At 42.4% G+C, this 13,320-nt stretch overlaps 1 protein-coding gene across 6 annotated transcripts in view; it reads left to right on the top strand.

The window, feature by feature from the left end:
- Nucleotides 1-13,320, top strand: part of LOC309653429 (neuroligin-4, X-linked) — a 581,567-nt gene that overhangs the window by 280,363 nt on the left and 287,884 nt on the right. For 5 of the 6 annotated variants that reach the window (XM_082448095.1, XM_082448088.1, XM_082448089.1 and 2 more), the window contains one exon: nucleotides 8,639-8,725. The exons of the other annotated variant lie outside the window; for it this stretch is intronic. The gene's annotated coding sequence lies outside the window, so the exon portion shown is untranslated. The remainder of the gene's footprint in view (nucleotides 1-8,638; nucleotides 8,726-13,320) is intronic. 6 annotated transcript variants of the gene reach the window in all.

Below are 13,320 nucleotides of genomic sequence, written 5' to 3'. Positions count from 1 at the left end.
GAGAAGGCTCAGAAGCCAAGGAGGCGCTCATCATTGTCAGATACAACGTCCTCACGTCGATGACACTGATGGGGAACGTGCTGTGTTTTGGTGATTATAATGAAATGGATAGACTGTAAAAGATGATCATTATTTATTTTAAATAAATTTATTTATTTATTTTTGGCTGCGTTGGGTCTTTGTTGCTGTTCCCGGGCTTTCTCTAGTTGCAGCGAGCAGGGGCTACTCTTCGTTGAGGTGCATGGGCTTCTTATTGTGGTGGTTTCTCTTGTTGTGGAGCACGGGCTCTAGGCTAGCGGGCTCAGTCGTTGTGGCTCGCGGGCTCAGTCGTTGTGGCTCGCGGGTTCTAGAGCGCAGGCTCAGTAGTTGTGGCGCACGGGCTTAGTTGCTCCATGCCCTGTGGGATCTTCCCGGACCAGGGCTCGATCCCGTGTCCCCTGCATTGGCAGGCAGATTCTTAACCATTGTGTCGCCGGGGAAGTCCCAGATGATCATTTTTTAATCCTACCTATTCTCTCCCTCTCTCTTTTTCTTTTTCTTTTTTTTTTTTTTTTTTTTTTGGCCACGCTCTGCGGCACGTGGGATCTAACTAAGTTCCCCGACAGGGGATCGAACCTGCGCCCCCTGCAGTGGAAGTGCAGAGTCAACCACTGGACCCCGGGAAAGTCCCTAATCCTACCTATTCTCTTGATAGTCTTTTCCTTTTGAAACTGGTCTTACATTTTCATTATCAAGACCTTCTCAATGGCTCTAATCGTCTTTCCAAAATCCTATTGGTGCCCTGACAGGTATGCCCTGAAGGGACTCTTAAGAAGGAACATTTCTTTATTTACCCTCACATCCCTTCTGCTTTCTTTTCAGACAGCACACCTGGACCCCATCAGTTGCCCTCTGGAGGGGCTGACCACTCAACAAAGCCCTCTTCCTCCTTGGAGTTTCTCTGTAGCCTCTGACATGTTCACTGACCCTCCGCTAAGGGACTTTATCCTTCCTTGAATTCCAAAACTCGCCTCTCTGGCTTTCTTCTATTCCTTTACTTAGCTTTTCTGACTTCCCTGCTTCTTCAGTTCACGTTGCTCCTTAAATTGCAGCTTCCAGACCATCCCGCATAGGTTTGTACCTACTCCTGGTTAATAATGCCTTCCACCCCGGAGACCGCCACGTCTCTACTTTCTGCTCTTGTATTCCCCTCTCCCACATTGCTTGGGAAAAACTCTCCTGTGATTCTTTTACTCATAGAGTCAACAATACTTCTGACAACAGATGTGTGCGCTGTGCCCCCCCCCCACTCCAGGTGCCCGCACACCAAGCTGTTCTCTGTGACACCAGCTGGGTGTCCTGTGATTCAATTCAGTCTGACACTAACATGGAGTTAGTGCAGACCCCACAGATTAAGGGCTCACAGGATGGCCCCCCCTACCCACACTTCAGAAGCCAATTGCAGGCAGTGGGTCCCCAGCTTACCCACAACTTTTCTCTCACTTGGCTATACATCGGAGAGTCTCATAACTTCCTCCTTGGATTCCATCATTTGCTAGAACAGTTCATGGCACTCAGGGAAACGTTTCCTTAATGCTTTCCCGGTTATTTTATAATAAAGGCTATGATATAGGATACAGGTGAACAGCCAGATGAAGAGATACAGAAAGCCAGCTGTGGAAGGAGCCTGACAGCAGGAGCTTCTGTCCTCGTGGAGTTGGGGTGCACCAACCTCTCTGCATGGGGATGTGTTCACCAACTAGGAAGGACACTGAACTCTGTACTTTGGGGATTTTCATGGACGCTTCGTCACATGGGCTTTACTGATCATGGACTCAGTCTGCAGCCCATCCCCCTGTCCAGAGTGTGGACGGTGAGGCTGAAAGTTCCAAGCTTCTAACTATGGCTTGGTGTTTCTGGTGCTCAGCCCCCATCCTGAAGCCACCCAGGACCCCACCAGGAGTCATCTCATTAGAGCAAAACACACCCCTGTCGCCCAGGAAATTCCAAGGGATTTAGGAGCTCTGAGTCAGGAACCAGAGTCAGAGACCAAATAGTAGAACAAAAGATGCTGCTAGTATTCTTATCACTTGGGAATTTACAAGGGTTTTAGGAGCTCCATGCTAGAACAGGGGGCAGGACTTGTATGTATATTTTCCACTATTTCACACATAACCACCCTTTGTCTATCACATGGGGCCACGATTCTGTTCCACTCACTCACTTTGACGTGCATTATTGGCAGTCCTCTTTGGTACTCACCAGTTTCCACCAGAGGAGCCAGACCACCTGATACTTCCTCGCTGTGTGAATTGCAGTAGCTGACTTTTTCACGTTTCCGTTTTCTCCTCTGTTAAGAGGGTTATACGAGAGTACCTACCTCTAGAGATGTTTGCAAAATAAGTTACTGAAGCATCGAATGTGCCTTAAAATAGAGGCACATAGCCACTAGAGGCAGGCTTTTCAGATTATTTGTCTTTGACCTTATGTTCCTCCTTCTTAGCCTAAAATATTTCACAAAGAATGGCTTCGTATTATGCTTAGCGTTCACTCCAAATTCCTTTCAGTGACCTGTCTGGCTTTGCAGAATGAGCTTCCTGCCTACCTGCAAGCTCCGTCCTGCATTGTTCTCTGATGACTGCACTGCTGGTCTACCAGTTGTCTTTCGGTTTCCAACTAAGCAAATCAGGACCCGGCCTGTGCCGCTCCCCCTGCCCTCTTCCCACTTCGAGTGGGCTGCACGCTCTGTCCTTTTCATGTTTCGTCTGCTGTTCACTTCCTTCTCTGTGCTCACCCACACTCGACTGCGTTTTTCCTTTTTGACCACGTGTGGTGTGTGTTTAAATGTTTTCCGGCTTTTCCTTAAAATGTGTGTTTCATGAGTCCAGCCTAGATGGGGTACTCATTGGGTATTTGTTGAAGAAATGAGTAGTTGTTATATAACTCTATAACTCTATATAAATACTCATTGAGGGAATAAGAACATCAAATCTTGCATGTTAGCAAGTGTTAGCAACCGAGGCGTCACAGTTTTTTGAGACATGTAGCCAAGTCAGAGAGACTGAGAGAACACCTTTGATTATTGAATCAATTTGTGGTCGGCAGAGTTGGTCTTTCATCTACGGGAAGATGGGGGTCTTCCTTGATGGTTCAGGTTGGTTATAGGCTAGCATGATTTACTGAAATGTACGGGTCGTTCAACATACTTACGTGATTTGTTTCTAAATGCCTATTAATCTTTCAAAATCTTTGCCAGTCTTCACATCCCTAGAATTTGTACACATTTTTTTCCTGTATTTTTTTCTTTTAAAGACAGTGTCATAGAAAAATTTCCCATTCTAGTCCATGCCTAGAAAATTTAGAGGCATACATTTTAGGATTGTTAAGGATTCTGGACCTTGACTATTTTAAGTCTTACATGAAAGCTGTAAATATACTCTGTGGCGCTGTTTGTTTCCACTGTTTACTGGATGATGACATTAGTACTTTTTTATTTTGTTTTAAAGATTTGCATCAAAATTAGAAACGTGGACAGGAAATGAATTTCTTGAGAGTTCATCAGAATTCTGTGGTGATTCGGGAGGAGTAGATCTGTGTAAAGTTGATTATCTGTATTTTCAGTTACTCACTTTAAATTCTCAGGAAAATTTTTCTCTGTTTCTCTCCACCCCCCGGATTTTCCTAATGCTAAAAATTAAACAATTTGAGCATTGCATAAAATTGGGAGCAAATCCAAGACAGAAAACAGACGTTTTATTAAATATGCATCTTTTCAAAAATGAATGTGGTTTGGAAGATTGTTCTGTTTGAGAGAAAGATAAAGTCTGGGTTAGATAAATTTGGGTGCAAATTAAAGTGATTTATGTTAATTGGAACGTTTATATATACATCTAGACATATCCAGGACAACCCTGCTAAAAACCTACCGATAAGTACTCTTCCCATTTGAGCATGCATTTTATTTTATTTTTTTAGCTACTTATGAACGTCTATCAAAATTAAACTTATTCCTCCCATTTTCTTTTAGAAATTTAGCAGGTCATTGTGACTCAAAAGACAACTAAATAAATGATGAATGATAGTAGTTTTTTTTTTTTTTTTAATTTAAAATACCTCTGAAATATCTTTAGGTTTTAAAAAGAAGTTTAGATTTTCCTGTTTTTGTGTATGTGTGTGCAGGGCTAGATGCAGACATTGGTCATGAGTGATGTCAAAACCTTGGGACCCCTTAGGTGTAATCCTGGCACAGACTTCGTGAGGACCCTGGAGAGTCTAGTGTAGCTACCATCTCCTTCTTTCCCCATGACAAACTTGGTCCTCCTCTCTCTCCTCCTTCAAAGCCATCTTCCGTGCCATCTCCTAAGAGTTTCCCAGAGCTGCCACCTCTTCTGAGCTTGGCCCTCTCTATTCCTTTATCTCTGGATATAGGAGCTCCTGCAATTATATCCAAGTCCTTGCCTTGATGACGTTTTCCCCCAGGACACCACAAGCTCCTTGAGAACAAGGACTGCGTCACATTCATCTTTGGAATTTCTTTTCTATCCTCATACCTTGTGCACAGCCTGTGTTCAACGCACATTCGCGAAGTGAAACATCTTAGGATTTCTAGACAGAGTTTACTGTACATTATTTAGGTACCAGAGAATAAAATCATATTCGTAACCTACTGAAGAGTCCTAACTCCATCAATGTCCTCCTTTATGAAAATATTTATACGCTTTCACCTTATGTTCTAGGTATCTGTTTGACCTACTACCCAGGGCGAATTGGAATGGCTGTGAATGTCTCTATGAAACCCCAAGTCTTTAGTTGTAAAGGTGAAATTATATGGAGAGGCTTCTTTGAAACATTGTCATAGCGTGGAATAGATCATTCTTAGCTTCTACGTCCGATATTCTGCCAAAGGTCTGTATGCTTTGACTAATGTATTCTCTGTATGGTAAAATTCCAATAAAATGACATAAGATATTTATGGTAATGTTTGCTAATATATTGGTAACTCATAAATATTGGTTTTCCTTGAGTATTTAATATCAATCATCTCAGGCAATATTTGTTTTTACAAGAAGCTTTTATAGATGAGTCGATAACATACTAAGTATAGCGTAAGTCTTCACAAATGGTCTGTATACGGTAGGGTGTAGTTTCACATGAAAACAAATCATAAAATGTAATTTCTTATTAATTTCCAAATAATCAGCTCTCTGTCATCATATTTACCTGTCTTCAGGACTTCTGTAATAGGTCATCCAGCCCAAATTTACTGGTAACATCAATAGTGTTTTAATCTAGAGAACTGAGCCTTTAACCTTTGAAATATCTTATTAGCCACACGACTCTATCTTATAACTTAGCTTCCATGAAGCAAAGCTTATTACCTCATGGACCCCCATGAATCATGTAGCAGAAAACAAATGAGAAAATTGAAGACGTGATTACTGGAACGTAGGTCAGTGTTAGTGATCAGTATTCTGCTTGGATAACAGTCATTAGCAGCAAAATGCCGTAATAGGCGCGCGTAATACATGGTCATTGCCCTTCTCTGACCCTTTGGTGTTTGGAGGTTTCTAATACCCAAAGCCGTCTGGGAGAATGTTATGTTGTAAATTCACACATGTGGGGCTATCCTTTGAGAAGAAATTAAAATTAAAAAAAAAATTAGAATGTATTTCGCCTTGCACAGCAGGAAAAATAGTAGAATTGTTACCAAACACAAATTCGTCTGCCCTATGCACGGTGAGGCCAAACAAACAGAAACTTCGGAGTTTGGAGCAGACAGAGGTTTACTGCAGGACCCTGAAAGGAGACAGGTGGCTCCTCTCCAAAAAACCCACAACTTTCAGCAAAGCATTTTTAAAGGCCCGGTGAGGGATGGGCATCCCAGGGTGTGTGCTCAGCTCCTGCACAGTTCTCTGATGGGTTGATGGTGAGGTCACAGGGCAGTGTCACAAGGGTGTCAGTTGGTCTGGGGGCTGTGTGCTCGTGGTCATCAAGTAGTTAATTTCTTCCATGTGGTGGTTTTTAGCATCTGAAAAAGCTCGGGAAATAGGCATGAGATACAAGACCTAGGTACTTCAGAGAAGAGCTGCAGCAGGAGATATGGGGGAGGGGTCTCTGTCCTGGGGAGGGGTCTCTGTCCCGGGGAGGGGTCTCTGTCCCGGGAAGGGCCCCTAGGGTCCTGCTCCGTTACGGAGTCTGTGTTGATGGTAGTGACCAGGGCCCAGTAAGAGAAGTGGAGTTGGTGAGATAGGCAAGCAGGGTGGATGGAATCATTCCTGACACGTGAAATAAACCCTACAGGATGTGAATATTTTGTTCCACCAGTATCAGATTTGCAAAAAAAAAGGAAACTCATGCACATACTAGTTACTGAATATTTCTCTCTCCCTTGTGCACCTAAAAAACACATACACGAAATCCAGCAAGCCAAGAGGCAAAAAAAAAACTCACCCTAAAATAATAATTCGAATACATGTTTCTCAACCCAATCCCAAGGCAGAAAAGAGTCATCTACCAGACATAACTCACTAATTTTTGTAGACCTCTCCTGACACACACCTAGTTAACTTTGCAGCTGTGAATTTGACAGCGACCTGTGGGTGTGAGCCAAGATATGACCTCTGATCAAGTGAAACAGAAACAGAGCCAATTTCGAAGTTGTGGTATTAATCACGCAGTGTTACAATAGCTAATAGCACGTGAGTGTTTGCTGTACGCATCACTCATGCAGTGAGGCTGTCTTTGGGCCTGATACCAAATAACCTTTTTGTCCCTGATGAAAACTGTGTCAGGTGCAGATTCCCACAGACTGGGGACCGAGCCTGGGGAAGAGAAAAGGTATTAGTGGCTCCACCTGAGACAATGTATGCTGATAGCCAAACTACCTGCTTTGAGCCCTACCCCACCCTTGACAGCTGTGTGATCTTGGCCAGTTCGCTAATACCTCCCGGATTTCGTTTTTTCAAACGGTGGAGATAACACTCCCTTTTGTGCTCACTGAGAAGATTAGAAAGAGTCTGTATGGGAATTACCTGGCGGTCCAGTGGTTAGGACTCAGCGCTTTCATTGCTGGGGGCCCCGGGTGCCATCCTTGGTCCGGGAACTACGATCCCGCAAGCCATGCTGCGTAGCCAAATAAATCAATCAATAAATAGGGAGTCCATGTATAAAACGGTATGTTAAAGGTTGACCCACCATATACATGTTACCTGTTATAACAACTCCTATTCTATTTGGATGAGGAGGCAGCTTGATTCTGTGAAAAGCGTGTGGTCTTTGAACTCAGGATGGACGTAGGTCTGACTCTGCCTATGGCTTAAATGGATCGTGTGAGCTAACGTCTGAATATCAGTTTTCCTAAATGCAAAATACATGCTGTGATACCTACCCTGTGCGGCTGTAGAAGGGTCAGGAATAATGAATGCAATTAAGATTGTTGGCACATATGAAGTCATTTCCACAAATATATTTTGACCAACAGTATTTACTGTGTAGCACAGGGAACTCTACTCAGTGCTCTGTGGTGACCTAAATGGGAAGGAAATCTAAAAAAGAGGGGATACAGGTATACGTATGACTGTTTCACTTTGCTGTACAGCAGAAACCAATGCAACATTGTAAAGCAACTATACACGCCAATAAAAATTTTAAAAAACACAGTATTTATGAAGTAGTAACTACATGTGCTATCAAAACCATAATTAGACTATGACCCTCCCTTCCTACAACTTAATAATGGGCTGACTCATTAGCTATGAAACCCAAACACTTTACGTGCTTGGTACTAACATTCCTTAAGGGTTGAAATGCGTTCAGTGGTTTATCCTTTTGTCCCGCTCACCATCCTTCCTAGAGATGTAGAATGGTGAGTGATTAAGTGGGTAGTCTGTCCAGATATCTCACAAGGAGTCACTTGCTTTGCTGTGATCCTCTCACTCGTAAGTGGAAAGAAGCCGGGTTGCTTGAGAGTCATCCTTTAAAGAGAAGATTCCATGGTGAGATGACAAGAAATGTGCCAAATGGTCCTAAGATGAGTACTGATCAGTTAGAGCCTCGTTTTGTCGTACGAGAGCCGAGAGAACGAGGCAGCTTGGATCTTGCCCATCTGACCCACTGCTGTAAGGGAAAAAAAAAAAATCTCTGCCGGCTGAGGATCACTTCTGCAAACAAACGACATCTAACATACTGAGTGGCTTTCGCAAATTAAATTGTGCAAGGATTTTAAATTCTTAATTTAAGTAAACTACATCGAACATAGACATGGACTAAATTGATTATTCATCTTGGACGAAAATTTAATGGTGGCCAGGTGAAGGCAGGTGAGAAGTAGATTGGTGACCTCCAGCTGTCTCGCTTTATTCTGAACTCTCAAATTGCCTGTGGACTCAAGTGGTTGGATATAGAATCTACAATTTGCCATAACTGTGTAAGTGTCCTTTCTTGACTAGTTGCTTGAATTATTAGGGAATCAGTTAAGAATTACTTTATGACACTACTAGCTAGTTTTTGTAATTACCCAAAAGAAAGCTTAGAAGGAATGTAACAAGGGTTTTGAAACAATGGCACCAACTCTTTTACTGAGTGTATTTCTCTCTCTCTGTCTCTCTCTCTGTCTCTCTCTCTGTCTCTGTCTGTCTCTCTCTCTGTTTTATTTTAACAGGGAAAAATGTGCTGAGATGGAAAAGAAATCAAGTAGATTTCCATGGTGGCATTTTTAAAAGCATCTTCTTAGAAGGACAATGTAATGGTAAGTATGAAAAAAATAATCATTGTTCTCCACTGGCTTATTTTGTGGATGCATTTACAGCCTGGTTAATTCAAATCTGGCAGTGCTTTCAGATTACTTTCGTGGTAAAAATTGTTTTCTTTTTTAAAAAAATCTATTTGAAATTCACCAAAGTACAAAGCAGAGGTTTCAAGCTCATTGGGAGTATGCATACTGGCATGCTTTGTGAATTTAGGATTTCGTGATAATTATTTGTTTCTCCAAATAGCCACAGTGCAGAGTATATCTCATTGATGAGACAAGAAAGTCAGCCCTCCTTCTGAAATTCACCCTCATCCCCATTGGCCACTGAAAACCCACTTTCTTCTACAGTAAGCATCTCAAGCCACTGGGGCCTTTGAATGGCCTCAGCATTTCATTTTATCACTTTTGTGTGTAGCCCCTGAAGAGTGCGATCCAAAATATCAGACCTGCTTCGAACGCAGGCTGTGGGCCCACTGAGGCCACGGGATCCTTCTCTTTCTCTGAAAGCCAGAAATAGAGCATAGCCCAAGGAAGGGGAAATGGGTAGAATACTTTGACAATCTATGTTTGTGAGCATACATTAATGAAGATATTTTTACAAGTCAAAATCGGGACCCTTTCCCCCCATTTAAATTTCAGAAAGGATGTGTTTTAATATATTGCAAGTAAATGGTTAAGACTTTTCATGGCTCAGCTGTCAATTCAAGCCCTGCTGAGGCCATTTATGTGATTACATGGATTAAAGACTGGCTATTTACCTACTTCCTTACCATTTTGAGTGCCATAACTTCTAAACATTTTTCGAAATTTAGACCACCAGTGGCTTTTGAGTATCTCTTTACAGTTAACCACCTAATTTCCCTATTTTTACCCTGTAACAAACTTCTGCACCTTTCCTGGATTCTAAAAGATTGTCAAGGTCACGTCCTTCATTGAACTCCTATTTCTAAAAACTAGATTTCCAAACTCCTTTTCCTATTTCCTGCTATTAAAAAAGTGCTAGGTTTTTTTTCCCCAAAGATAATTTGTAATAAATAAAGAAAGACTACTACTGTCCCCCTTTTTGTGGTTAACATGCAAATTTGGAAGATGAAACAGATGAGGATATACAGTTCAACAATCCGTAAGAGCACATTATGTAAATCCCTTTGTCTTCTGAATTTTGAAACCCCCTTTTTTTTTTCATTGTCATTTTCTTTTTTCAATCTGGAGGAGCATTAATATATAACCAAGGCATGAAGGTGCACAAATATTTGTCTCCCTTGTCGCACCACCAGCCTTTCGAACAACAAGCCTGTGCAGCCTTGATTGTAATCATTTCCGGAGCTGCCGTGCAAGGAGCAGTCAGTTTAATGTAACCAGCCCATCCTGGTTCTGAGGAGAAGTGCTCGTCATGTGTCTGGCATCAGACTCAGAGCTGTAGACAGCACAGCTCCAAATATGACAGCTTGGATTATGAAACCCGGAGGGAATGTGATATAAAGTGCACCATCGGGGGAAGGAAATGAGAACTTATGAAATGGGGAAGACTCCTTATTGTTTGGTTTTTTTTTTAAATTTAATTAATTTATTTTTTATACAGCAGGTTCTCATTAGTTATCTATTTTATACATATTAGTCTATACATGTCAATCCCAACCTCCCAATTCATCCCACCACCACCCCCTCCCCGCTTTCCCCCCCTTGGTGTCCATACTCTGCGTTTGAAAGCACTGGGTGTTAATTCATCTGTGCGTTTGTGCTAGAGTCTAACTGCTTCTCTGATAAGGGGAGCCCTTTGGAGTGCCAGTTTTGGGGCGGGCTTGATGAGCGGTGCTGCTATGTTGGAACTTTACTGTCTCCCAAGGATGGCTTGGCTGAAGAACTAAAGACAGAATTTTGAGTTTTCCTTTCCCAGAAACCTCAAGACCCCAAGTGACAGCTAAAATCTCTGTGACTCTTTAACTGGACTGATTGTCATTTACAAGGGGTACAGGGTTCAGTGGGGAAACACAAAAACCTGTGAATCAGGGCATTTATGTCGTTATCTAGGTTTGCTGCTCATTAGCATGTTTTCGATGGTCAGGCTTCTGACATGTTTAAATAATAGCGATGTATGTATTCGAACCATGATTTTCGTTTCTAAGTGAAGGGATCGAGGGATGAACCAGAATTAGGATGTCTGGTATTTTATGTTTGGACTGAATTTGCTAGTCTATTGAAGATCCTGACACTCAGGGTTATGCTAGGGGCTAATACATTCGAACATTGAGGTAGTTTGTTTATACGCTACTTAGTTCTGGACACACATTGTCCAAATGAATCTTTTATTAAAACATTTTGTGATTCCGAGGGACACAGATTAGTTATGTAAATCAATTTGGTATAGTAACTGAGTTATAGACTTAAATACAATGATTAAAAATAATAATGTTAAATAATATAAATATAGGTAATACATAATAATGTATAATATAAATATGTTACAAATATAACAATAAACTAATATAAATAGACATTATTTGGGGGCCTCCTTGATCCTTTTCTTCTTAACTATTATCCAAACCCGTAATATTACCTTGTACCAATACTACACTGCCTATTTTTTTCCTAGTTTAATGCTTCCTTTCTGCCGAAAAGGTATGTGTTAGACTGGAAAAAAGGGGCAAATGTATCATTAAACAGATCATCTTACACTATTTATAGTTTTTTTTTTTTTTTTTGGCCATGCCACGTGGCATGCTGGTTCTTAGTTGCCCAAGCAGGGATCAAACCCGCACCCCATGCCGTGCAAGCGTGGAGCCTTAACCGTTGGACCGCCAGGGAAGTCCCTATAAGCTTTTTTTATGCATAAGCTAATTATGTTTGATTTTTGGAGGCAATCAATAAACTCAGTCTTGAGTAAGTGACCATGGAACGTGACCTAGGCTAAGGTGAGCCAGCTGTGGCCTGTGGGTGACTCAGTTTTTAGGAGTAGCGCCTTTTATACGACAGTGCCAGAATTGAATGGTTGCAATAGAGATGGCATGGCCATCCTCTGACCCTTTACATCCTTTGACCCTTTACAGTGAGTTTGCTGATCCATGTTTAAGGCCATGACCGGATTCTCTGGGCAGTTGGGAGGGTACTTCATGGTGATTATTCTGGATCCACAAATTGGTAACAAATATGAACATATAACAAGTTATCAATACTGTAGATATCTGCTTTCATGTTAGGAGTTCTATGAGTGCACTGCTACAGTCTCATACAGCAGGTGTTTGTCATCTGGAATCTGGGCTGCACGCGTCCCTGGGGTCTGGGAGCTCCCTGGACGTTTACATGTGAGCCGACTCTGTCTGCACCAGGGGGAGCGCCCACGGCCGTCCACAAGAAAGCGCGCGTGGTGCAGCCATGCTGATGAGCGTGGGCCGCCTCTGGCTGTTGTAGTGGCAGCTTCCCGTGGCTCTCTGATCCTTTAGTCTAAGGTTCATAATTGCGTACCTTGACCATGGGGAACCATCTTGACTGGTTTTGCCGTGCCTCTGTTCATTTGTTTCATGATCTAGAGGAAGGGAATGCTTGATTAAGCACAAGTAATTATTGTGATTTTTTTTTATTTTGCTTCGCTCACATTTTTTTTTTTAATAAATTTATTTATTTTATTTATTTATTTTTGGCTGTGTTTGGTCTTCGTTGCTGGGCGTGGGCTTTCTCTAGTTGTGGCGAGCGGGGGCTGCTGTTCGTTGCGGTGCGCGGGCTTCTCATTGCAGTGGCTTCTCTTGTTGCAGAGCACGAGCTCTAGGTGCACAGGCTTCAGTAGTTGTGGCTCGCGGGCTCAGTAGTTGTGGCTCGCGGGCTCTAGAGGGCAGGCTCAGTAGATGTGGCGCACGGGCTTAGTTGCTCCGCGGCATGCGGGATCTTCCCGGACCAGGGCTCGAACCCGTGTCCCCTGCATTGGCAAGTGGATTCTTAACCACCGTGACACCAGGGAAGTCCCTTGCTCAACTTTTTAATGAAGTGCATTCCATACCGTTAAAACCAGGGAGTTCACTGATTCCATTTTTGTGTGTGTGAAAGCATTTGCGAGCCAGGTAATTCTGACTCAGCACGCTTCCTTGAAGTGGGTAATTAATATCAAGAGGGAATGGAATTGTTTTGTCTTTCTCTGGCAGGCTGTTGAATGTCACACACTTGGGTGTGCTGTGGACCTGTAGTAAATATTAACAAAGTATATTTTTGTTGTAGATGATTAAGGATCGTTTGCCTAAACATACGCCTTTCATGTGCCCTACTTTTTTCCCTTTCCACGATGACTGCTGAAATAAGATTTTCCGTTGTGTTCCTAAATATTTTTTTAAGCATGATGTGGGGCAATGGGGAATATGGAACACTTAGGGCTTCAATGAGGCAGCATGTAACATAATCTACATGAAAACTGTTAGCGCATGGGACTGGAGAAGTGGTCCCATTCCCTTACGTGAACCTTCCCAGGGTCCTTCTTGGCAGGCGATTGGAAATTTAAGCAGAGAAAATTCAGTCTTCTTTGTTTCTGTCACAGCACAAGGAATGTAGAAGATTCTCAGTAAATGCTGGATAAATGCAGGTCAACATCCTTCACGCTGTAGTTTAAC

This window comes from Balaenoptera physalus, assembly GCF_965194825.1.
Source record: "Balaenoptera physalus genome assembly, chromosome: Y".
NCBI lineage: Eukaryota > Metazoa > Chordata > Mammalia > Artiodactyla > Balaenopteridae > Balaenoptera > Balaenoptera physalus.
The sequence above is the reverse complement of the archived record's forward strand: the minus strand, read 5'-3'. Positions and strand labels throughout refer to the sequence as shown.